The sequence below is a fragment of the Hyperolius riggenbachi genome, chromosome 7 (genome assembly GCF_040937935.1).
Source record: "Hyperolius riggenbachi isolate aHypRig1 chromosome 7, aHypRig1.pri, whole genome shotgun sequence".
Classification (NCBI taxonomy): Eukaryota; Metazoa; Chordata; class Amphibia; order Anura; family Hyperoliidae; genus Hyperolius; species Hyperolius riggenbachi.
In genome coordinates this window covers 266,637,047-266,664,041 of record NC_090652.1, presented here as the reverse complement: position 1 = coordinate 266,664,041, position 26,995 = coordinate 266,637,047, and the positions used below count along the sequence as shown (strand labels likewise).

The 26,995-nt window shown below is 43.9% G+C and overlaps 1 protein-coding gene across 6 annotated transcripts in view; it reads left to right on the top strand.

Annotated features, from left to right (window-relative positions):
* The window catches only part of RBMS1 (RNA binding motif single stranded interacting protein 1), a 470,972-nt gene that overhangs the window by 308,432 nt on the left and 135,545 nt on the right, over nucleotides 1–26,995 (top strand). The gene's annotated exons all lie outside the window — the stretch shown is intronic.

Genomic DNA, 26,995 nt, shown 5'->3' with positions numbered 1-26,995 from the left:
GCTCGCCCTGCTCCCGCTGATACTCTGGGCCTTGTTAAATACTATTCCCCCTCAGAGTTGTTGCAACCTTCTGAGTTGTCAGGGGACGTAATTTGTGCACTAGTTTGAGCTCCAGCACCCAGTATAGTCACTGAGCGCCGCTATAGCCGTCAGGGCTGTGGAGTCGGTACAAAATCCAACTCCGACTCCTCAGTTTATGAAACCACTGACTCCAGGTTCCCAAAATGACTCCGACTCCTCGACTCCGACTCCTAATTCTTACTAGTGTTGTGTATTTGGTACAAAAATAATCTGACTCAGACTCCTCAGTTTATTAAATTTCCCAACTCCTGGTACCCAAAATTGCACCAACTCTGACTACACAGCCCCGATAGCCATAATTCTATAGCAGCCCTTGCACACTACATCCATTGTAGAATAATTCTGCATGTCAACTCACTGCCCATACAGTTCTATGGGGCTGTACACATTACTGCTATGTAACGGATCCCGTTATTCTAACTCGCTGCATGCAGTATTAAAGTCTCCATTGCAGTTTACACACATTATAATGCATGCGCTCTGCAATACACAGTGTACAAGGGCCCTTAGAGTGGAAGTTTTTGGTTAGGCAGCAGAAAGGGGTCGACCCAAAATAGGGAAGCTAAGCTTGGGTGCCAGGAAAGGGTTAATGATAGTGGGAGAGGTTAAGATTTGGCCACTGGAAAGGGGTTTTCGTTTTTTGGGGAAAGTTTTACAGGTAGTTGAACAATGTAGGAAGAACCAACAGTATTAAAGCCGAAGTATTAAAGGCAGAGAATCAGCAGGACAGCCAGGTAATGTGCATTATTTAATATGAAATAAACATGTCAGCCTCAACTCCCTCTCACCTCGAGTTCCCTTTAAAATGAATCAATGGCTCCGTAAAGAGGAACTCCAGTGAAAATAATGTAATAAAAAAATGCTTCATTTTTACAATAATTATGTATAAATGATTTAGTCAGTGTTTGCCCATTGTAAAATCTTTTAAATCCCTGATTTACATTCTGACATTTATTACATGGTGACATTTTTACTGTTGGCAGGTGATGTAGCTGCTGCATGCTTTTTTTGGCAGTTGGAAACCGCTGTAAACAGCTATTTCCCACAATGCAACAAGGTTCACAGACAGGAAACTGCCAGGAGTACGTACGAGTTTCTTGTGGGAGGGGTTTCACCACAATATCAGCCATACAGCGCCCCCTGATGGTCTGTTTGTGAAAAGGAATAGATTTCTCATGTAAAAGTGGGTATCGGCTACTGATTAGGATAAAGTTCAATTCTTGGTCGGAGTTTCTCTTTAAAGTGTAGATGAGGTAGGCAAAGAGTAGAGAAACCGGCACTACTTCATAGCTCCTTAAAGTGTGACGAGAAGCCCCTTAAAGGGGCTTAAAGAGAACCCGAGGTGGGTTTGAAGAATGTTATCTGCATACAGAGGCTGGATCTGCCTATACAGCCCAGCCTCTGTTGCTATCCCAAACCCCCCTAAGGTCCCCCTGCACTCTGCAATCCCTCATAAATCACAGTCACGCTGCTGACAAACAGCTTGTCAGAGCTGGCTGTGTTTATCTCTATAGTGTCAGTCTGCTGCTCTCCCCGCCTCCTGTAGAACTCCAGTCCTCGCCTGCATCCCTTCCCTCCCTGCTGATTGGAGGGAAGGGACGGGGGCAGGGACCGGAGCTATGCAGGAGGCGGGGGAGCAGCTGAGACTGACACTACAGATGTAAACACAGCCTCACAGCATGGCTGTGATTTATGAGGGATTGCAGAGTGCAGGGGGACCTTAGTGGGGTTTGGGATAGCAACAGAGGCTGGGCTGTATAGGCAGATCCAGCCTCTGTGTGCAGATAACATTCTTCAAACACACCTCGGGTTCTCTTTAAGGAAGTCCCAGGTAAGTATGGAAGCTGAGACGCTTCTTGTCTCAGGTTTCCTTTAAAGAGATAAGAATATATCTACCGGAATATCACTGCATTATTTCATTGTTGTCAGTGGAATTGGACCCTTAAAGTTCCTGCTGGCTTCTGTACTGGAGAAGCGGATTCTTCAATTCTGTAGTAATTTGTTCAGCTCTGATTTATAAAAGCATAAATACTTTAATGCGTCTGAACAGAATGTCCCTCATCCTGGTTGATGCCGCGAGTGTGATAAGCGGGATGCAGGTAAAATAACGGGCCTGAATTTGTCAGATATGTTCTGCAAACCTTTAAGCTGTCTCATCTAGACTCCAAACGCAAATGTTCCTTCGTAATCGTGTTTTGTAGCTCGTCCTAATCTCTGCCAGCGTGCACCACTCTGGGAAACTGGCGGCAGACCTCCGGTCGCGTTCTTTATTTTTTTTGTTATTGTAAAATATGGCTGTCGTCTGAGTCCAGAGCCGGTACCAGAGCACAGAGAGCAGATTAGGAGTGTTGATTGACGACAAACATGGAAAATGACGAGTGCATGGCGAGATTAGAGGGAATGAAAGCATAGAGCTTCATGTTTGGGAAATCTTCTCCCACCCCGAAATTTGTTAGAGGAGGAAGCCAGATCTGATGGCGAGTACACAGACCCGTATAAAGCCAAACTTCAGCAACAAGAATAACACTGTAAACAGGGGACACCCAAATCAAAAAATTAAAGAATATAAACTATTTAAAGGACTACTGTAGGGAGAAAAAAGAGAGTTGAACTTATCTGGGGCTTCTAATGGTCCCCTGCAGACATCCTGTGCTCCGCAGCCACTCACCGATGCTCCGGCCCCGCCTCCGGTTCACTTCCAGAATGTGCGTTTTTAAAGTCTTATAACCATTGCGCCTGCCTGGCCACGCTCCCCTTGACGTTACCAGGAGTGTATTGCGCAGGTCCAGTATGGCTGATCCTGCTGCTGCACAAGTCCTGGCCGTGTTGAATACTATTCCCCCTCCAGGCCCGCCATAGATGGTGGGGAATGAAATAATTTGGCTTTCAGCAATTGCTGGAGGCCGAATTATACTGTTTTAAAAGTGAATTCAGCTCTGTCTTCTGACGGCGCCAAAGTTACTCCGTGTGTGACCAAGTCTCCTGCGCTGGATTCACTGTGTTCGGCGCAGTGCGCTCCTGGAGACGTCAGTGGGAGCGAGGATACGGCGGCACTGGAGTAGTTGTTGTTTTTCGACTTTAAAGTCGTAAATTCCAGAAATGAACCAGAGGTGGGGACCGGAGCATCGGTGAATGGCTATTCGGGCACAGGACATCTGCGGGGGACCATTGGAAGCCCCGGGTAAGTTCAGCGCTTTTTTTCCTCCCTACTCCCCTACAGTAGTCATCAATTTTGTTTTTCCTCTATAACATTAAAAACCACTTAATGACCAGCTAACGCCGATAGATCGTTTTGCATGGAAACGGCTACTCGTTCGAGCGGCCTTTCCATGCCAGTTCACGGAGGGTGTCTCCGTGAACAGTGTGCAAGCCGCCGATTGCAGCTCGCACGCATAATGTAAACACACGGGGAAGAAATACCCGCTGTTTACATCAATACGGCGCTGCTGCGCAGCAGCGCCGTAAGGGAGATCGGCGATCCCCGGCCTCTGATTGGCCGGGGATCGCCGTCATTTGATAGGTTGAAGCCTATCCAGCGCAGGACGGATATCCGTCCTGCGCCTCACATAGGGGAAGGGAGAGAGAGGTAAGGGGAGGGAGTGCACAATATCGCTGCGGAGGGGGGTTTTGAGGAGCCCCCCCCCCCCCCGCTAATCACAGGCAGCCGGCGGCGATCAGACCCCCCCCCCTGCAGGACATCCCCCCTAGTGGGGAAAAAAAGGGGGGGGGATGTCTGATTGCCCTGCCTTTTACCTGATCAGTGCTGTGGGCTGGAGAGCCCGCGCAGCACCGATGATTAAAAAAACCCTGTGGTCCTTAAGTGGTTAAAGTGGCCCTGGACTCTTGCACATGACACAAGGAAAAGAGATAACTTGCACCCTGTGTGTTTTTAGAGAGAAGAGCCTGTCCTAATTCTCCCTCATCTGTAAGTCATCACAAGTGTAATTTGATCTTTCAGCTGTCAGCACAGAAATTTGTCAGTCCTCGGCAGATGCAGCGAATATGTAAACATAGGATGTTAACCCTTTCTCTACTTATATAAAACTAGGTAGTAGACAAACTGTAGATTTATTGCAGGAGTTCTGTAAGCTGTAACAAAGAAATGTTTTTCTTTAAAGGTTTTTATGCTGTTGCTTATCTTCTAGAGCTGAGAGGAAGTTCTGAGTTCAGGTCCACTTTAAACACAGTAAAAAATGAATATAAAACACTATGACTGCTCTGATGTCTCTTATTTTTTTTAAAGCATATTTGCACGTCACTGACGCTTAGGGCTGGTTCAAACGGACTCTTGACAGGCTTCTATGGAAATCGATCAAAAATTAAGATCAGACATGTTGGAAAAAATCGATCTGGCGGGTAAATATAACAGAAAATTGTATGGTGTATACCTAGCAGTATTTGCCATAAATCGGATCATGTCTAGAGTACAGAGAACAATAAGGCTTCTTTCACATCAGGAAACACTTGCAGGATCCGATCTCCTGCACACGTTTAATGGCCTGCGGCGTGTCGTCGGGATGTTGCGGTGCAACGCTGATTAGCAGCGGTAGTTATAATTCTGCCGACGAGAAACCGCCAATGGGATGCGTTCCACGACTCACTACCATGTGCTTCCTCCTTCAACCCGGAAGAACGAAAGTGTGCGGTAGTGAGTCGTGGAACGCACCCCATTGGACGCGTTCGAGACGTGTGATACATAGAAGCCGGCAGACTTTTGGGTAATTAACCCCCTGTCTCCCATGCACCCACCTGAGGCAATTAAGCCGCATTTTAATCACGCATTCGAGTAGCTACCTACTCGTGAGCCCATCTCTGTTAAAAACGAGGCAAATAAGCTCTAATGTGAAAGAGCCCTAATGGCCTGAATTCTCAGTGGACATTAATGTGGTTCAGAGATCCTATCAGATGTTGGCAAAGGCAGATAAGGCAGAAGCGGGTGGGGCTGAAGGCCGTCATTTCTGTATATGCAGCAGGAAGGACATGTCTGGGTGGATTGTGGCTCCTCCATCCTGCATGGGAGAGGAAGACTGAGAGAAGAGATTGTGTGGGCGGCAAGCTGTATAATGTCTCCCTGTATTGTGGGCAACAACTGGTGTTTGTTGTAGAGCTGAGCGTTTCCTCGTTGTGTACAGTGCTGTGTATTGTGTGACAGTGTCCTCCGCCCCGCATACGTCTCCTGGCCTATCTCTTATCCTTCAGCCAAGCTACAAATACAGTAGAATCCCTTTATAGTAAACTGCAAGGGACCAGGAAAAGTAGTTTACTTTATCAGAATTGGTCATACGTTGTATATTTAGTATTTGCTGGGACCTGAGGACTGAGTTTATAATATCCAAAGGTTAACTAGATCGAGATTCTGCTGTAGTATATCCTTCAAAACTGAGGGTAACATTATTATTTTTTAAATTATTATTTAGTATTTGTATAGCGCTGACATCTTCCGCAGGGCTGTGGAGTCGGTACAAAAATCATCCAACTCCTCAGTTGATGAAACCATCGACTCAGACCTTAATCATACAATTTATATGGCGCTGGTAAGTAACCCTACACAAGCTGCGTGTTGCAGAGGGATACCTTCAACCCTCTCTCAATATAATACTACAAAATATAATGTAATCACAACTCGCGCTAATTCTGTATTCTATAGAATACATTTTATTAAAATATAATGCATAAAATTCCAAAATTCCACAATCCACACTCCACGCTCATACACACCACAACCACTCAATATTGTTGTGTATCCAATTTAAATTGTCCCGTTTTCATTGAAGAAAATTACAAATAGATCCTACTTATGTTGTCTCCGAGTGACAGGGTTCAGGTCTCTTATATAGGAGCTCTGTTAGTAATCACTCAGTATCCAGTACAACGATTCCTTGTATGTTAAATTGGATCCCCTTCATGCACAGATATGAGCGCTTCTGCATAATAAATGTGTTATCTATAAACATAAGAACTATCTATTCACAAGTTTAAGCACAAATTGGATCCCTTCTGTGCATTGATAAGTGATTCCTATCGAACTTATTATAGTTAGTTGGCAATTAGAGCACTGCTGATTTAAAGGGCCCTATAACAATATTGAGTGGTTGTGGTGTGTATGACTGTGGAGTGTGGATAGTGGAATTTTGGAATTTTATACATTATATTTTAATAAAATTTTATTCTATAGAATACAGAATTAGCGCGAGTTGTGATTACAGCAGATCTTAATCAGTCCGCCGACAGCACGTACACACACACGCATACTGTCGGCTAAAGACCGCCCAGCGGAAGGGTCCGGCGGACCCGTCGTTGCATTTAGTAGTGGCTGTGTACGCACCTTACCTGTCCCTCAGAGGTGCTTACAATCTAATCCATACCATAGTCATATGCCCATTGCAGTCTATGGCCAATTAGGGGAAGCCAATTAACTTACTATATCTGTATGTTTTGGGATGTGGGAGGTAAGCCATGCAGAAACTGGGAGAACATACAAAATGTGCAGATAGTGCCCTGGCTGGGATTTGAACCTGGGACCCTGCGCTGCAAGGCAAGAGTGCTATCCACTGTGCCACTCTTTACAAACCTTGTATGTTTCTGAGCTTCAGTGTCTATGTGGTATTTGCTGCTATATTAAAGTGACCCAGTAGTGAGAGGGATATGGATCTTGCCATATTTATTTCATATTAGTAACTGGCGCTCTGATGAAGTGGTAACAGCTATCAGGACATTCCACTACACTTCTAACGCTAACCACTGTACTATTTGCCCAGCTGAAAATAAAGGTGCGTAGTTACGGGTACGGTGACTCATTTACTCACTACTATATATTTATGTAATCCATGCTAATTTCTTGGCAGTCCTGCTGATCCTCCACCTCCAATACTTTCAGCCAGACTCGGCTCAAGACCACTTCAGTGCCTAATGCTACTCCTGAACATACTGATCCTATTCTATTTATTACTTCATATTGCGCAGTGCTGGTCTTAGTCCAATCAAGCTTACAATTTACAAGGTGCAAAAATACAGAAAATAGCAGAAATGGAACTGGAAGGGCTGCTTCACACAGGCTTCTGCTCAGCATCTCGCTGTTTTTTTTTTTTTTTTTTTTTAATGAACGCCAGCGTTGACTGATTAGGCTTGTCTTTTGAATTATTTTTATGTCTTTCAGTGCTTCTCCCCAGCATGATTGCTCGATGATAGTCTCCATCCAAAATCGATCGACACTATCGCTTGCAGTCTCCATCCAAAATCGATCGACTCTCACTCTCTTCTGGTGGAAGATCTCAGTTAAAAAGAAGTATTAGATTTGCATCTGAACGACGCACTATCGACCGGTCCGCCCATTTTAAAAGTTCTTGCTAATGTTGTCCTGTGTGTGTTCACACTGGAGCAATGTGATTTAGCAAAAATCCCCCATAGCATTGCCTTAGCAAGAGCTTGTAACAGCTCTCGTGCTTAAAAAGCTCTTGTAGTGTGAATCAGCCCTTAGGCCTTGTTCACATCATAAATCGCAATTGCTAATGCCAGCGTTTTGCGTTTTTTTTTTTTTTTTTTAGCGCCTCCCGACGCTTACCTTTCGCATTACAAATTTATTTATTTATTTTTTTGTATAAAGCGCTTTTCTAAGCGAATCTGTTTTTTTTCATTTCCTAATGTCAATACAATGGCCTCAATTCACTAAGCTTAACTCCTGTCTTTAATAACTCTTCTGAGCTGTTTTACAGTTATCACCATGGTGATATAATTGTGATAACTGTAAAACAGCTCAGAAGAGTTATTAAAGACAGGAGTTAAGTTTAGTGAATTGAGGCCAATGTATTTATTCATGAAAGCGCTGGGGAAATCGCTATACAAAGCACTCTTAATCGTTTTGTGATTTCCCTATAGCTTCCATTAAGGCAAATCGCCCAGAAAATGGTACAGGCAGCGCTTTGGTGAGCGGATTGTAATCAAACTGCTCAGATGGGAACACTCACAGGGAATCCTTGCACAAGCGCTTTTAGAGTGATTTTCAAAATCCCTGACATCTAAAAAAAAACAAAAGCAAGCAAAAAAAATAAATCTGCAAACGCCCTTAGTGTGAACAAGCCCTTATAGAAGTTTTTATGGTATGGCTAATCATTTGAACTACAGTTTAACTTGGGTAAGGGCAAGCCTAATGGGACAAGCAAGGAAGTTCTAGCGAATGGAAGCAGCTCTTGATAAGTCTTGGAGATGCATATAAGGAAGTACTGGATAAAAAGCCATGCAGAAGAATATTGGGAATTGCACAGGAACAACATTTTGTAACCTATGCCTATTATTATTATTATTATTATTATTATTATTATTATTATTATTATTATTATTATTATTATTAGTTTAACCTTTTATCAGCAGAAAAGTTTTCAGACCAATGCTGAGTTACACACGTTACTATTTCCCGCCTGATCGATGGGTGATCGAATGGGAAGTTGCATTGTGTGTACATGTCCAAAGTGCACCTGATCAGTAAAGCGATTGATTTTCAAGTGTGCAAAATCGAGCACTTTATCAATCGAGAGCCGATCGGACGTGTCGGAAATCGATTGCTTCCCGTCGATCGGGTGGGAAATTGCATTGTGTACCCAGCATAATACCCGCAAATATATAGCAAACAAAACGAGTAAAACTGCTATACAGACAGATAGTGATCGAGGAAGAATAGATTTCTCCTGAGAGTAATTGCTTATCTTTAGCTTGTGAAAAGTTTAGGAAGTATTTACTGCAATAAATCTTCACTTGTTAAGTTTTCTTTAAACATATCCATTAAAAGCAACTCTGAGGAGAAAATGTGTCAAATCTCTGTAAATATTATTTACCACAAACCTGATCCCAAAAGACACAAACAAACAAAAAGACTGGCAAGCAGTACCTGTATTTTTGCTTCATTGTTAGATTCTATTGAAGGTTTATTTTTTTTTACCTCTGTAAATAAACAAGCAGTGTTTAATAGCTCTCTCTGTCAGCCTTTTGCCTGGCAGCAGAGACAGGACGATAACATGTCGTTGAAATGCATTTTTTCCGTTTTTTGTCGTCAGTCCTAATTGATTCTTTGCCAGCTTAACGTTTGATCTCCCCATTGATCTTTGCGGACCTTTTTAAACAAGTTGTCATTTGTCCTTTGTCCATTGTAAATGTGAAAGCTAAACAGCGTCCAGGAAGGCTGGGCCACACATCAATGGGATCGTAATCCTGCTCACCCCACAGCTTTTCTGAAGAGGGAATTAATCAAGAGCCTTCGAAGGCCGCATCAAGCATTTGTGTGGGCTAAACGGCTGGACTGAGAATGGACAGTATAGCAGCCCATTTACTTTAAGAGGCACTTTAGTAACATATAGTAGAATGCATTAAATTATTCAGGATACCCACATTTATGGTAATTTTCCTGCCTATAGATCGATATTACTGCATATTGATGTGTGTAACCCCGCCCTCCCATTGATGCCTATGCTGTTTAGCTGTGTGGAATTATCCTACCAGTGCATTCTGGGAGACCAGGTATATTTTGTACTGGCTTTTGAACTCTCAGTTAAGGCTTGAACCCACTAGAATGTTAGGCAAATCACAATCGCAGAACATTCAGCATTTTGGGAGCATTTCCATTGTAATGTATCGTATAGGAGCAGGAAAATCGCTCCCAACGTGCTACCACAAATTGCTAGTGATTGTGATAATGCTTTGTAGTGGGTCCCAGGCCTTAATAAACATTCCTCAGATCTGCACCTGACAGGACTAAAAAAGTATGTATATCGGACAAATGCTGACTAAATACCGTAATTTATAAATAAATATTGTAAAAAAACTTTCCTCAGAGCTGCACCTGACAGGACTAAAGAAGTATGTATAGCGGACAAATGCTGACTAAATACCGTAATTTATAAATAAATATTGTAAAAAAACTAAAGTAATTTTCATTTCATTACGTTATTTTCCTATTTAAAGAACTGAACTAAGAAATATATGGAGGCTGCCATATTTGTTTCCTTTTACCAGTTGCCTGGCAGTCCTTCTGGTCTATTAGGATGTAGTACTGTCTGAATAATGCCAGAACCAAGCATGAAGCTAATCTTTCAGATCTGACAATGTCAGAAACACCTGATCTGCTGCATGCTGATTTAGTGTTTATGGCTAAATGTATTAGGGCTCGTTCCCACTGTTGCGACGCGATTTCGGCCGCATTCCGACGCTTGTAAAAACGCATGCGGATGAGTTTCCGCATGCGTTTTTACCCGCGATTTCGCATGCGATTTCGCATGGCAGGGTGCCATGCGAAATTAACCATGACACTGCCAGGGCTAAATAAAATTGAAAAAGGTGCGAAATCGCACGCGAAATCGCGGGTAAAAACGCATGTAACAAACGCATGCGTTTTTACTATTAAATACATTAGCGGCGATTCGCACGGATTCCCGACGCAGGCGAAATCGTTGGCTCTTTTGTGCGTTTTTTTCACGCTGAAAAAAACGCACCTCAACAACGCTACAGTGGAAACAGGCCCATCCACTTGCATTACATGTGCGGATCTGCATGCGTTGGACGCATGTAGATTCGCGATAGTGGGAACGAGCCCTTAGAGGTAGAGGATTAGCAGGATAGCCAGGCAATTGATATTGCTTAAAAGGGAATAAATATGGCAGCCTCCATAGCCCTTTTGTTTCAGGTACCCTTTAAAAGGATCCAAAACTGAGAGGGATGTGGATGTTTCCTAAACAATACCAGTTGCCTGGCATTCTGCTGATCTCTTTGGCTGAATCACACCCTGAAACAAGCATGCAGCTAATCCAGTCTGACTTCAGTCAGAGCACCTGATCTGCAGGCTTGTTGAGGGGCTGTGGCTAAAAAGATTAGAGACACATGATCAGCAGGAGAATCAGGGAACGGGTATTATTTTAAAAGGAAAAATCCATATCCGTCAGTGACAGACTGCTAAATAGGCTTGCATGCAAATTGTATTCGGCTTGGAATTGAGCCAATCAGATGCACTTCCTTTTCCTTTTTTATTTGCCCAATTCCATGCTGTGTGTACAATTTGCATGAAATCTGGGTGCAGGCTGGAATTCTTGGCGTGTAACTGAACATCTCTGCTGCCGAAGTCCTAAACTGCATGGTTTGCAGGCCCCCCACTGGTTGGATAAGCCACTCACTACAGATTGGCTAGAAAGTGTACTGATTAATGCTGGGTGCACACAGTACGATTTTCCGTGCAATAGATGGATCAGATAGATAAAATCTGTCATGTCCGATATTGCTCCTGATCGTTTCCACTCCCGATTTCTCATAGCGCTGAATGTAAAAAGATAAGAAAAACAAATGAAGATAAGAGAATCGAGCGCAGAATCGAGTGTGGAATCGTGCCGAAAAAACAATCGAGTTGCAAAATCGCACGAGAAAAAGTAACGTGTGTGTACCCAGCAAAAGGGCTTTGCCTTTGATGAGGGAGACCAGGCTGCGAATCCTGGCTGGGGTCAGTTCCTATTCAATAAGAGGTCCTTGGACAAGACTCCCTAACACTGCAGCATGGCCCCTTGAGTGCCCTTAGTGGCTGCAGCTCTTGACCGCTTTGAGTCTAACAGGAGAAAAGCGCTATAAAAATGTTAGCATTATTATAGGATTACTGAATAAATTAAGCAAAAATGTAATTTCGATGGCGTGAGCTTGCCTTCATTTATTACACAGGTTTACTACAGGTTTATTACACAGGTGTCCAAATCCTCAGGGGGCCATAGCCATAGCCATGCCAGTGTTTACCCTGGACAGGGAAATGGAGAAATGTTCTGTTTGATGAGCCACACCTTTCCTGATTCACTCCCATCAGTTGATTTGACCTGTGCCAAAAAATATGGTACGGTCGGTTCACGCTCGGAACGCAAATTGTGAAGCGCGATTTTTCTTCATGATTTTCCTCTGATTTGCATTTTGATTCCCGTTTAACAGAACGAGAATCACAACACAATGCCCCCCCACCATAGCGCTGCACGCAGTACGTTTTTTGATTTATACAAAATTGCAAACGCTGTAGTGAGAATGATCCCATAGGGATTTATTAGCAGAGCTTTGCTGATGGTCTTCTGGGTGATCGGCCCGCAGAATCGGTAGTTGGATGGCCACCTTTATTAGCATCACTTTGGCCATCCCCAGCAGGACCACCCAGAGGGAGCCCCCAAGCAGGGGGAAAACATCCAGACCCTCCGGAACGAATCATGCAAAAACAGCGCCGGAGATTTTGGCACCGCTATAGGCCATAATGGGATTTATGGCTAAAGCTGCGCTCCGGCAGTAATTGGACCATTGTCAAAAGACGGAGCACCAATTACTATAAAACCAGTGTTATTCGGCCGCCAGCAATGGCTGGCAGTGGAATTACATCTTTCCCTACTATCCACAGCGACCTGGAGAGGGAATAATGATTAATGCCACTGGCACTTTTGCAGGAGCAGGGTGAGCCATTTATCGGCTTTACCCCGCACCCAAATTTCCGAGCAGCTTAATTATAGGCCCTCCTCTAGAAGTATATGACTGGGCAGCTTAGGACTGCAAGGCCAGATCACTAATCACCAATGGGTAAATGTTGATAAAAGCCACTTTTTATACACAAAATCAAGCCGTTATTAACAAAAGAATGACTCATGCAATTCTTGAGTGAAGTGAGTCACTGTGCACTAATTCCCCTTCATTTCCTTACAAGCTGTAGTCTAGCCATGAATGAGGAGGCACTGCAGGGTACAGAAGGAACCTGCTATTACTAAGTGGGACATTTTCTAAGATGGTTTCTGGAAGGTGGAAGTTTTGCAGATTTCTACAGATTTGGGAACATGGTAAAGTGGAAGACCGGACATTGCCTTGAAAATTGCTTTGGTTGTTGTCAATTAAAGTAATGTGCCTATGTAGCACGCCCTGCTTGAAAAACACTGGTTTTAAGACACTTTTTTTATACTGATCTGAGGAAGCGGACTGCGATCCGCGAAATGTGTTATCGATCAAGTATCTGGTTACTAATAATTTGTTCATCTGGGTTACCCACTTCTTTATAGAGGGCAGCCATTTTTATATACTTATTCCACATTCCCCTCGCCTACATTTTTTGGGGGCCTCCTTTTTCCCAGTGATTTACCAATGATTGTTTTCGCTTAGAACAGTAGATGTTTGTTTTACCTTACATAAAAACTATGTGCTGAAGAATTTGCTTTAGTACTTAAAAAGAATTTTCTTTAGAACATTTTTTTTTGGCAGAAAAAAAGTGCATTTGATCACGTTTATACGTTCTGCTAGTCTTACAGCACACTATAATGGAATGAATGGTTTCATAATGGTTGATGTTAGGAGTTTAACCCTATTCCTGTTTAATCTATTAATTTTAGAATTGTCATCAATATTAGGAGTAACCCTTCAACTGCTGCCGACGTCTATAGGTGTTCTGTGTTCGAATGAATCAATCGAGCATGCTGGAAAATCTTGGCCTGCTGTGGTCGATTGAGTGTGTGGAGTAATATTATGCAATATTGGTCGCTGTTCCCCCAAATTTAAATGTGCCTCACCCCTCCGGTACCTGTGCATTGTAAATTGCACCTGCTCCAGCTGTGGTACTCCCCGGTTTCATCTGCTGCTTTGCCTGAGTGCCACCAGGTACGTGTTTTTGCATTGGTGGTGCGTGTTTGACAGTGGCACCTGGGGAACAGCGGACAAGACTGGGAGTCACTGCAGCTTGAGAAGGTGAGATTACAATATGGGGGGGGGGGGGGGGTGGTGGCAGAGGCAGCCAGTTGGCAGGTGCGGCATCACAAGGCCAATTCCCAAGAGTGCTCATGCTAAAGTCTATTGTGAATCTGTGGTGTATGGGCAGCATATATGGGCATCTCTGTCAGAGAGCGTCTGTCTCTTAGTCAATCTGCTGCTAGATATAAATGCTCACCTTTAGACAATTCACCCATTAATACATTGATCCCAGGGTGCTTTGTGTTTGTGCCCAGTTCTGTATCTCAGTTACTGCATTGTATTGGGAAAATGTATGAAAGGTTGCCATGATAGCATTCCATAGAAGAACGCTGTGACACAGGCTGATTAATCTAGCTGTCACCTCCAGATACCGGAGATCTCTAGTGTTTATAACGAATGTCGATCAAGATGTTTTCCCCCTATTCCTTCATTCGGAGCTGCGCTCTTTGTCGAGTAACATGTCATCTGTCATCCGCTATCTCTTCTGCATCAACCTGTCTCATTCCTGTCCCCAGGACTCTGGGGAATGGGCGTTTCTGAAGAATGGATACCATATACATTGGAGCAAGCCCTTGCATTATGCAGGATGAGATGATGGGATAATCAGTCTTGTATGCAATTCACTTGTCATATAGGCAACACTGGGGTGGATTTCTTTTATACGTTTCAGTTATTAAGGGTTTCATGTGTTCCGCAACTGTGTTGCCAATCCTGCTTCTCTACTGTTATGCCTTCTGCCCACTCAGTAAAACCACAACAGATTCTTACAGAAGAACTTTAACCCACGATTGAACTTCATCCCAATCAGCAGCTGATACCCCCTTTCCCACGAGAAATCTTTACCTTTCCTGTAATGGATCATCAGGGGGATCTGTATGGCTGATATTGTGGTTGAACCCCTCCCACAGGGTGATGTCATGACCATGGTCCTCACTGTTTGCTGTCTGTGAACCTTGTTGCATTATGGGAAATAACTGCTCTTTCCAACCACCAACCAAGCAGCATTTCCCTGTGTGTGGAATATTCGTTAGCTGAGAGTTCTATGCAGAGAGATTACCTTTAAGGACTGAAGATGTCACCCTGTGAATTGGGGTGAGGAAAGATTTTGCAATGGGCACACAGTAAATAAAAAATCCATATATAAATTAATATAAAAGTAATTTTATTCATTGTTGTTTTCACCACCGTTCCTCTTTAAATTTTAAGTTTGCCCAAATTAAATGACTTTTTTTGGTTTTTGAACTTCTTCACAGTATCTCAGTATACACAGTTAATGTTTTAACTGTTACCTGGATCAAACCTCCCAAGACTTCCTGAAAGAGCTCTTTATCATTGGACATGAGTTCAGGGTGAATAAAAACGCAGCAAAGTCAAGATATAAACAATGTAGCCAAACCCTGTGCTGGCACCAAAATAGGCCGCACAAATTGAACGCATCCCTTTAGGGCCCGTTCAGATCACAAATGCGGATGGCCATGCGTGCGGACCGCAACGCGTACGAACGCATGGCCATCCGCGTTTGTGTGCGTTGCGTGGCTGATCCCATCACTGAAAAGTGAATGGGACAGCCACGCGTTTTAGCAAAATCTGCGTGCAGCATGCGTTCCCGGACCGCACAGGTCCGGAACGCATGCAGTGTGAACATCAGACATTGCACTCTATGTCTGATGTCGTGCGTATCGGCCACCTGCACGCGTTTCCAAAACGCGGCTGGAAACGCGTGCAGTGTGAACGGGCCCTTATTGGCTGATCAGACACAGATAAGTTCATACTTAAAGAGGAACTGTAACATAAAAAGATCCCCTGGGGGGTACTCACCTCGGGTGGGGGAAGCCTCCGGATCCTAATGAGGCTTCCCACGCCGTCCTCCATCCGTCAGGGGTCTCGCTGCAGCCCTCCGTGGAGTCCGGGCACCGGTAACGTCAATATTTACCTTCCTGGCTCCTGCGCAGGCTCCGAACTACACGGAAATACCCGATCGCCGTCGGGTCCGCTCTACTGCGCAGGCGCAAGTTTCCTGCGCCTGCGCAGTAGAGCGGACCCGAATGAGATCGGGTATTTCCGTGTAGTTCGGAATGGAAAGCCGCCACAGCGCCCCCGCTGGAGCCAGGAAAGGTAAATATTGAAATGACAGTCGGCACAGTCGCCGGCTGTTCGGAGGGCTGCGGAGAGACCCCCGTGGGACAGAGGACGGCGTGGGAAGCCTCATTAGGATCCGGAGGCTTCCCCCACCCGAGGTGAGTACCCCCCAGGGGATCTTTTGAATGTTACAGAGTCTCTTTAAAGGACAACTGAAGTGAGAAGAATATGGAGGCTGCCATATTTCCTTTTAAACCTTGCCAGTTGCCTGGCAGGCCTGCTGATCTCTTTGGCTGCAATAATGTCTGAATAGCAGCTGAACAAGCATGCAGCTTATATTGTCAGATTTGACAATAATATCAGAAAGGCCTGATCTGCTGCATACTTGTTCATTGTCTATGGTTCAAAGTATTAGAGGCAGCGGATCAGCAGGACAGTCAGGCAACTGGTTTTGCTTAAAAGAAAATAAATATGGCAGCCTCTATATCCCTCTCACTTCAGTTATTCTTTAGGGTGGCCATACATCCATCAATTTTGCTGTACGGTCGACCATTCACTTTGATCATTTTATCGAATCGAGAGAGAATCAATCGAGGATAAACATCGATCGAGTAGGATGGAAGATACCAGTCAATCATACAGGAATCGGCTAGCATTCACAGGATTTCAATCTACAAATCATTTTTGTTGGTTTCAGAGCATGGAGGTAAAGATTGACTGTGAAGGAGAATCTCCTATGATCTGGCTTGTAGTGTGTTCGCCACTAGTCGACTTTTGTTTAACCACACTGAAGTAAATCAGCCAATAAAGTCAATCTGTTTGTCGATGGAATCAAAATCACTAGATGTATGACTACCTTTAGAACTTTTTTTTGCTTCCTTCATTGTGGCAGTACTTTGTCACTGTGCAGCAGAGTTTTTACCAGGGCTGTGGAGTCGGTACAAAAATCTTCTTCCGACTCCTAAGTTTATGGAACCACTGACTCCAGGTACCCAAAGATTGCTGCGACTCCCAACTTCACAGCTCTTGCAAGGCTATGGAGTGGGTACAAAAATCATCTGACTCCACAGTTTATGAAACCTCTGACTCCGGGTACTCAAGAATTACTCAGATTCCAACTCCACAGCCCAGGTTTTTAAAGTGTATACCCCTTACCTCCTGATAGGCTCTAGATGGACACTTGGCACATGGAAAATCAAACATTTTAGTTGCATGTAATCACATGGAAGTCTGGTGCTGTTCACCAGCAATTAGCAAAGCGCTGTGACAAATGTATCCCTATGGGATCATTCTCACTGCTGCATTTGTGATTAGAGTAAATTGCAAACGTGCTGCATGCAGCATTTTGAGGGTGATCGCATTGTTTCTTGTTCTATTGAATGGGATTCTCAAATCGCGTCAAAACACATTTTGTGCCGCAAAATCGCGTTTGCGATGGCCTCACAATTTGGGCTCAGAGTGAGCCAGCCCGTACAGTATTGCAGTAATACCTATATTCTGTAATCAGCCTGTTTTTATGTTACCGTTGCTCGATCGCTGTACTTTAAACTTGGCAGTCTTGTGTACACCCACCACATACTAGAACACGTTGCACTATGAAAACAGTGATTATTTAGAAGTCATTTGCTGCAGTTAACTTTATATGGGCATGAGCAAGTCGGAGCTGTACTGCTGTTGTGGTGTTATGGCCTAAATCGTGACATCAGTAAGCATGGTTAGCAGTTATTCTACTGCTTGCTGTCTGTGAGGTTTACGCATACACTTACTTGATCCTGTCCTTCATTAAGCAGTACCTATAGCTATCGAAGTACAAACTGACATGATACTCGCGTCCTTTACCTATCTATACTATCTTGTTTCTTGGGAATTAGATGTGGCACTGACCTGTTTGTGTACTTTTAAATAATACACATTGCCCGGCTGTCCTGTTGATCCTCGGCCTCTAATACTTTAAGCCACAGACCCTGAACATGCATGCAGGTCAAATGTCTGACAAATCTGACAAGATTAGCTGCCTGCTTGTTTCAGATGTGTGATTTAGATCCCACTGACCAGAAAGAAAGGTCAGCGTCACTGCTCATGGCTGTGGAGTCGATACAAAAATCATCCGACTCCAACTCCTCAGTTTATGAAACCGACTTCGACTCCAGGTACCCAAAATTGCTCCGTCTCCTTAGGCCTAATCCCTGCCAGGCGACTGGTATTGTTTAATAGGAACTAAATATGGCAGCTTATACAGGTCTCACACCTCTGGTTCCTTTTTAAGGAACTCCTAACCTTCATTAACTACTTAAGTACCACGGTGATTGAAATCTACGCCCTGTTTAGGTGGTTACCTGGCTGGCAGAGCGTAGATTGCAATCACCGCTGCAGCGTGCATCCGCCGTATTCGCCGCTGCCGCCGATCTCAACGCTTAATCCCCACCGTGTCCCGTTGCAGCTCACTTGCTCTGCCTGTCTTTATGACGGCAGAGCCCTGTGAGCGGGTCAGGAGCCGATTTCATTGGCTCCTAGCCGTGTCAATCAATGTAAGCAACTCCCATAGGCTTACATTGATAGACAGATCACATGACTCGACAGAGTGGATGTCCTGAGGATCCCGGCGTATGGTAGTTGCGGCGGGTATATGCGGCGATTCCTCGGTATTCCATCATTGTACCAGCGGTCTCTGGTCTTTTAGGGGGCAGAGACCGCTGGTACTTAAGTGGTTAAAGAAATCGCCTGTTTTGAGTCCAAAAATGTTGATTGGTAGCTTCTGACCCACCTGCCCAGAAGTGTCAAATGCATGCTCTGTTGCCCATAATAAGGTGGCCTTAAAGAGGAACTCCAGTGAAAATAGCGTAATGAACAAAAGTGCTTAATTTTTACAATAATTATGTATAAAATATTTAGTCAGTGTTTTTACCATTGTAAAATCATTCCTCTCTCTGATTTACATTCTGACATTTATCATATGGTGACATTTTTACTGCTGGCAGGTGATCTCTGTGGAAGTAGCTGCTGCTTGCTTTTTTGGCAGTTGGAAACTGCTGTTATTTCCCACAATACAACAAGGCTTCCAGTGTGAGGTCAGCACCATGGTCCTGACATCACACTGTGGGAGGAGTTTCAACACAATATCAGCCATACAGAGCCCCCTGATGATCTGTTTGAGAAAAGGAAAAGATTTCTCATGGCAAAGGGGGTATCATGATTCGGATGAAGTTTAATCCCTGGCCATGGTGTTCATTATTGATACAACCGCTGTATGATTGATAGTCTCTTATCAGCGGTATAATCAGAATTGATCGGTCGTGCCCACTGACTGCCGAAATCCCGCTGACCAGTTAGATCAGAATCTGATGTGTGAGATCAACTCCCCATTCTGAGATTTTTTTGCTGCAATACAATTCAGATTGAGTTAACTAGGTGGTAGAAACGATAACTACTAAAGCTGTTCATACACTGTACAACTTTTTATTTGCACAAGGACATTTGATCAGACAAAATATCTGATTGTAAATTGAAATTAATTTAAACATTAAAAATTAAAGTATAAAATTACTCTAAAGTTTGATCCACAACGTTGGTCGTATAATATCGATTAAAAATCAAATGGGTATGACCAGTTTACCCAGATATATCCCTGGTCGTATCAGGATCAGCCTGTGGATGACTACCTTAAAGGACACCTGAAGTGAGAGGGATATGGAGGCTGCTATTTTATTTACTTTTAAACAGTGCACATTGCCTGGCTATTCTGCTGATCATCTGCCTGCAATACTTTTAGCCATACACCCTGAACTAGCATGCAGATTACGTTTTTCTGACTGGATTAGACGCTTGCTTGTTTCAGGTGTGTGATTCAGACGCAACTGATATTGTTTAAAAGGACTAAATAAAGTAATAAATATGGCAGCCTCCATTTCCCTCTCAGTTTAGGTGTCCTTTAACGTATATGCCCCCCCAGATTAGATTTCAGCTTTGTAGCATAGACAGAACAATGCTCAGGCCTTTTGTATAATTTTTTTTGTATTCTCTCTGCAGCGGATTAGAGGGAAACAGCATAAAAGTACTTCACAAGATATGATGGCGTGGATGTTGGCAGATCGCGGCTCAGCAAGTTCCTTAGCAAAGCTTCCAGTAATAGCTTGACTGAGCTACATTACCCGTGAAGAGCTTCTCCTAAAAATGGAAGTGCCACAGGCAGCGCTGTCACCCTGTGGGGCTCATCTTGTTCTGTTGGTAATCCCCTCCAGTCTTTGCCGAGGAGACTTCTCTCAGCTTGCGCTCCTTACTGGAGAGGCCTGACAAGAGGCTGACTGTAGAATTCTGTGGCGCTGTGCTTCCCATTAATTGTGACTGGCACCACGAGCTGATAGCTGAACACAATCACTCCCCTCCTGCTTGCCTGGCCGACAGAGGCGCACACACGCTGGGGCGTTATTCTAATGCTCTTATTTCATTTATGCTAGCTTAGTAAAGTGATTAGTATTCTGAAGGTATGTGAATGCAATTCTTAGGACAGAAATTCATGAGGTGCCTTTAAAGTTGGAATATACATCCAAAACTAAAACTTCAGTAAGTACTCTTAGTTACTTAAAATAACATTTGGAAGCATTCCCACACATTCCCTGTGTGTATAACCTTTTATTTTTACTGCAGAAAGCAGGAAAATCTTTCTTATCTCTGGTCATTGGCAATGCCATCTGAAGCTCTCTGAGGCATTTATATTCTCTCTGCGCCCTCCCTCTGCTGAAATGACTCAGCTGTTGCCAGAGCAATGTGTCCATTCAGCAGAGGGAGGGTGGAGATTGAAGACACTGATGATTACATTTGCCTTTGCTGATGACAAGAGATGAGAAAGCTTCTAAACTCTTTGTGCACAGAGATTGTGTGGGAATGCTTTCAGATGTTCTTTAATGTAACTGAGAATAGTTACTGGTAATGATGTATTTATGGAGGCCCCCGACCGCAGCTCGGCAAGCGATTTGCCAGGCCAATACCTTTGTGCTCACTGCCTGATGTCACGTATGCTCTCCTCCATCGTCCCACCACCTCCCCACATGGCAACAGAATGTGGTGTCGGTATAGCATCGGTCTAGCGATGTTGCTCAGGGGATCAGGTCCCAATTTGTCGTGTGTACGGCCTCAAGACATGACAGACTCTCTTATTTTATACTGGAAAGTAAGCTACCTGAATGTGACCTTCGTTTTAGGAGAGGAATGGCTGGTGAGAGTGGAGTTGCTGGTAGTGGGGGTTCATGCACCTCACAGCAGGGATGCTCCAGTATTCGCACCCTGCACATTCCCCTCCCCACCACTCCCATGTGTGCGGCTCCTTCATTTTAGTACGTTTGGCCTGTAGTAAATGGATCTGAAAAATATGTTTTCCATCTTAGATTGGAAGGGTTCAATGCCCTCCATGCCGTCCCAATAAATCTCCCTTCCTCCGTACACCATTTAGGTAATTGATAAGAACTCTTTATATCTGGCGTGTAATTGTATCTTCCTGTTCTGCGGCGTCTCGGAAAGAAGCGACAGGCCGTTATTGGCTATATGTCAGATGTAACCGTTTTGAATTTGATGACTTTTCTAACCTTGTTTGCGAAGTATGATCCATTCTCTTTCTCTCCGGCGGTTCTCCTGCTGCTTGAGTTCTGGCATGGGGGGAAACTGTAAAAGGAAATTGATTTCGGCTTGAAGAGCCTTGCCATTGAGAGCCTCCAGTAAAGCATAATGTGTTTGGATCATCTTAATTGTCAGCTGGTCTGGATGGCCCCTGGCTCTGAAGAGCCTCTTGTTTCTGCGTGTTCTGCTTATAGAGTGTGACAATTGAGTGTATTGAATGAATCCTCTCCAATGAATTCCATGTGACCGGGGGGAGCAGCTTCCTAAAGGCCTCGTTCTTAACAAGGAGAAAAATACTTGCGGCCAAAGATGCGACTTACGCAGAACGCTCGGTCACACGGCACGCGGTTTCTTTTTCATTCCCAGGAACATTTTGCTCCTAAAGAGGAACTGTAGTGAAAATAACATAATGGCCCCAATTCTGGTTGCTATGTGTGGTAAATATTTTTTTTTTTTTTTTTGTCTGTAAAATACCTCATGCGGTATTTTCCTCTTTCTTTGCAATTCTGAAATTTTTTGGCATTTCCAAACAGGCGGTAAAAAATGTGGTAAAAAGTGCGGTATTTCAGTGATAAGCATGCGGTAAATGTCTGTCTTCCGTAAGTTAGCATATTCTTTGGAAGTTGTGTTTTTTTTTTTTTTTTTTTTTTTTTTTTTTAGGGGGAAGGTGTATTTAATTATATAGCAACCTATGAAAAGTATATTTATAGTCCTCCCCTACATAAAAAAAATAAAAATCCAGTAAATATTTGGAGTTTTAGTTCTACTATTTTTTGTCTATTACAAAATGTGGCCCGAAGGCCTGCACAGGAGACACAAACAGTCTTCAGTGCAGGGCTTTGGACGCCATTTTCCCATAGCCCTGCTCTGCCTGCCAGAACCCACGGACTCCCGCAAGCTGGAGGTGAGCTGTTGGCTGTGGCCGGTGAACTGGCACGGCGTCTATTAGATGCCGCCAGCCAGTTCTCCTCTTGGGGGGAAGGAGACGCCGTCCGTATCTGCATTGGATGAAAGGGCCATGTGGACCTTAGTTTGCCCACCCATGTCCTAGAGGCCCACATGCTCAATATGTATTAATTGCTCAGTAGGCAGTAGCATTGTTAAGTCTTGCCCAAGGTCTCCTTACTGAGCATAAAAAGCCGAGATTTGAGCCCTGGTGAGCCCTTAACCAGGAAGCTGGGATAAAGCGGTACAGACCCGAGCGCTTTCTGATCCTCTCTATCCTTCCTATATTACCATTACACAGTTGCTTCAGTATTGGGAAGCCTTGATGATGACCGCACGCCGCATTTAGCTGTGCAAAGGCCATAGCCTTAATAGAGAGGCCGATAATGACTCGATGTGTGCAGTGTTGTATTGCCGATCACATGTCATTTTCTGTACCCACCATGCTAAAAGTGATGGATGAGTCACGGAGGCTCGCTTTCTGTAAACTGGCCACGTGACCCATAAGATTGTGCAGCCGCTATAGATCTATAGATAGAGGCTAATTAGCAATAGTCTGAAGACGGTGCTCAGTCATTGGGATATGTAAGTCAATGTGTAACTGGCGTGACCATTTTTGGTGAATTTGACTCTATTGTGAAGTGATTAATGAGTGTGTCAGGCAGCAGACTGCTACACGGCTAGATTTCAGGGTAATCTGCCTGTACATGTGGCTGCCGGTGATGTTACCACATTATTATGGAACTGTGCAAGTTGGGGTATGCTAATGAATGCAGATTGTGGGAGCCAGCCGGCACAATCCAGGGCACAGCGGGTATTTGTTAGGAGCAAGGGGTCTCTACAGATGAAGGGCCCATCTCCACTGAAGGCAATTCGCATTGTGAAAATTCGCATCAGCTCTGAATGCAATTCCTGTGGAATAGTTTACATTGAATACGTTTTATAGTCCATTCTGATTATCTCTCTCCCTCCCCCAAAAGAAGATAAATGACAGCTTGCTGCACTTTCACACCATGCATCTGTTTCCCATGTAATGACTGTCAATTACGTTAGACACGTGAAAATTTGCATATGAAAAAATGCACGTGACGTGCCGTAATATCCTTTTGGAAATAAGCCCTTAAAGGACACAGCTGAGCACAGAAAAAAAAAAACTCCACTTACCAGGGGCTTCATCCAGCCCCTGCCAGCCGTCCTGTGCCCTCGCTGCAGCTCCGCTCCCCGCCAGTGGCCCAGCGTCCCCTCCGGTGCAAGATGTCCACTGCGTCTGCGAGAGCCCCTCTGAGTCACGCTGACGTCATCCGGACTGTACTGCGCAGGCGCAATATTCCTGCGCAGTACAGCCCGGATGACATTAGTGCCACTCAGTGAGCCACATGGTGAAGCGCAAACATACCAACCTTGCGAGGTTGGCATCTGCACCAGAGGGAATCTGGAGCTGCGGCGAAGGCACAGGATGGCTGAAAGGGGCTGGAGGAAGCCCCAGGTAAGTGGATTTTTTATTATTCAGGTGCTCGGACCTTCCCTTTGAGGAGCTCTGTCTGGGCTTAAAGAGGAACTGCAGTGAAAATAATGCAATGAAAGAGTTTATTTTTTACAATAATTATTTATAAATGGTTTAGTCAGTGTTTGCCCATTGAAAAATCTGTACTTGTGTTATCACACCTGGAAAGTTTGGCAGCTTTTTGTTCTGCTTGATTCACTAGCCAAATCCAACCATTTTTGAAAAGCTGAATACTTCTGTATTGCACTTTCTGCAGCCAAGTACAGGGAACACCCCTCATTCAAAACCCACAAAACTTGGGTACAGGGCATAATATCAACTCGGGTCCCAGTGCAACAGAAAGCTGGGACTTTCAGCTTTCCAAAAATGGTCAGATCTTCCGGGAAAGCTAACAGAACTTTAACAAAAAGCTGCCAAACTTTCCAGATGGTATAATAAGTACCATATAATCTTTCCTCTCCCTAATTTACATTCTGAAATGTGTCACATGGGGACATCTTTACTGCTGGCAGGTGATCTCTGTGGAAGGAGATGCTGCTTTTTTGGCAGTTGGAAACAGCTGTTATTTCCACATAGCAACAAGGCCCGCAGACCGTAAACTGCAAGGACCTAGGTGCTGAAATCGCACTGTGGGAGGGGTTTCACTACAATATCAGCCACATAGAGCCCGCTGATCTGTTTGAGTAAAGGGATAGATTTTTCATGGGAAAGAGGGTATTGGCTACTGATTGGGATGAAGCACACTACTTGGTAAAATTTCCTCTTTAAACCCAAAACATTCGTGGGTCCTCTCATTCGTTTCAGTGTAAAGCCTGGTTTACAAATCCAATACAGATTGGCTAATCTCTATTGGATGTGTGTACCAGGCTTAAAACTTGCTTAAATGTTAATGCCATCATAGCCCTACTTGCAGTATCCTAGAAATGGGGAGACTGCCCTCGTCGGCCACCTGCCAGCTGGTGCCAGTCGTACCCTTCCCACTATCTTAAAGGACAGCTGAAGTGAGAAGAATATAAAGGCTGCCATATTTATTTCCTTTTAAAACGTACCGGCTGCCCTGCTGATCCTCTGCTGCTAATGCTATTAGCCATAGCCCCTGAACAAGCATGCAGCAGATCAGGTGTTTCTGACATTGTCAGATCTGACAAGACTAGCTTCATTCTTGTTTCTGGTGTTCTTTAGACATTACTGCAGCCTAAGAGATCAGCAGGACTGCCAGGCAACTGGTATTGCTTAAAAGGAAATAAATATGGCAGCCTCCATATGTCTCTCACTTCAGGTGTCCTTTAATTGGTTTTGATAGTTTTCTGACTGTGGTATGTTCATCCTGTTGCTTCAGTTTAGTTAACAGCCATGAACTAAGGGCTGGTTCAGATGGGCGTTTTTGTGGCGTTTAACGCAGTGTTTCAGACGCAGCGTTTTTTGGGATCTACTGCCATCCCATGCAAGTGAATGGAAGCGTTTACAGCTGGCTTTTGCAGGCTTTCATGAAAGCCTGGCAGTAGATCCCAGTGTTGCGTCTAGTCTCAAAAGCAACATGCTGCTTTCAGAGGCAGTAAACGCGAGGAAACAATAGCAGAGACCAGAACTGCTAGCCTTGAACGCTTTTCAAAAGCTAGCTTTTAAACGCTGGCGTTTGAACGCAATGCCAAGCAAAAGCTCAGCAGACGCCCGTGTGAACCAGCCCTAAAACCGGCATACAGCTAATGAAGCCAGAATTCTGTGACCTACATTTGTTATTCAAGTTCATGTTACTAGCATGACAGTTCGGCTGCTCTGATTACAGCAGATACGCCGGCATCTAACCAACAAATGTTCATTCAGGTAATACTGTTAAAGACGAATTGTACATAGTTTATTGTAATAAGCCATGTTAGTCATTAAAGGTATTACCTGAATCATCGTTTGTTAGTTAGTTGTCGGCATATCTGCTTAAGGACAAACTCTGCTTATACACATTCCTTTTCTCTTTCGATTCATTGCAGATTTGGTTCATCTGCCTGGAATTGATTCCCGAAAATGTCACATTGATCAATTTGTAATCAATTTTAACTAAAAAAAAGAATTAAGACATTGGAAAGACCCACTTGGGCCTTCTATCTTGGAAGTCCGCAACAGAGTGAAATACGTCTATAAAATGGAGCATTTAACAGCAGTATTGCAAGATAAGATGCATATATTTGATAAGATATGGAATTCTATTGTTCTGTAATTAATCGCTTTGTCTATAATGATGGAATCAGATGTTACTTGGGCTGGCAACCACCTTTTCTCTACTCGTTTACCTCCTTTCTCCTTTTTCCTCTTTTTTTTTTTTTTTTTTTTTTTTTTTTTTCTTTCCTTTTCTGCTGTCTCTACTCCTTCTTTATACTCTACAATGGTGTGGATGGTTGGGGAAATCCCCCCCTCCACAAGTGAGATGCAATATCCAACCCTCATGATACTAGTCATACCCCATATTATCATACAAATAATCGCTAGACCATGAGACACCATTCCAACGGCTTAACTGTAGCAACTTAGATCTCATTTCATGTAACGTTATATGCTTCCCTTATAAGGGGTATGTAATTTTATGCATGTTGATTTTATTGTGCAATGTTGGAATTGCTTGTATTGACACTTATTTGGAAAATAAAAAGTTTAAATACAAAAAAAAAAAAAATTAAGGTGTGGATCGGACAGGATGTAAAATATAAAACAATCTGCGGGCGGGGCAGGAGCATGGACAGATCGATGGCCTATAGCTTTGCACCTAATTGACTCTGCAGGTCGATTGACTTTTGATAGATTCCCTGCTGGAATCTTTTGGGAATTGTTATGCAGTGTATGGTAGGAATCGATTCCTTCTGAATCAGTTCTATTCAGGAAGACATCGATCATCTTGGAACATTGGGTGGAAATCTATAAGTGTATGGCCAGCTTAACACCGGACCTTACGTCACGCTAAATACAGTAGTGACGCCGAAAGAACTCTTGAGACAGGTCAGCTTTTCAGACTGACTGCAGATTAAATTGAATTGTTTAATGTTAATGTTTGTAAAGCACTAGAAA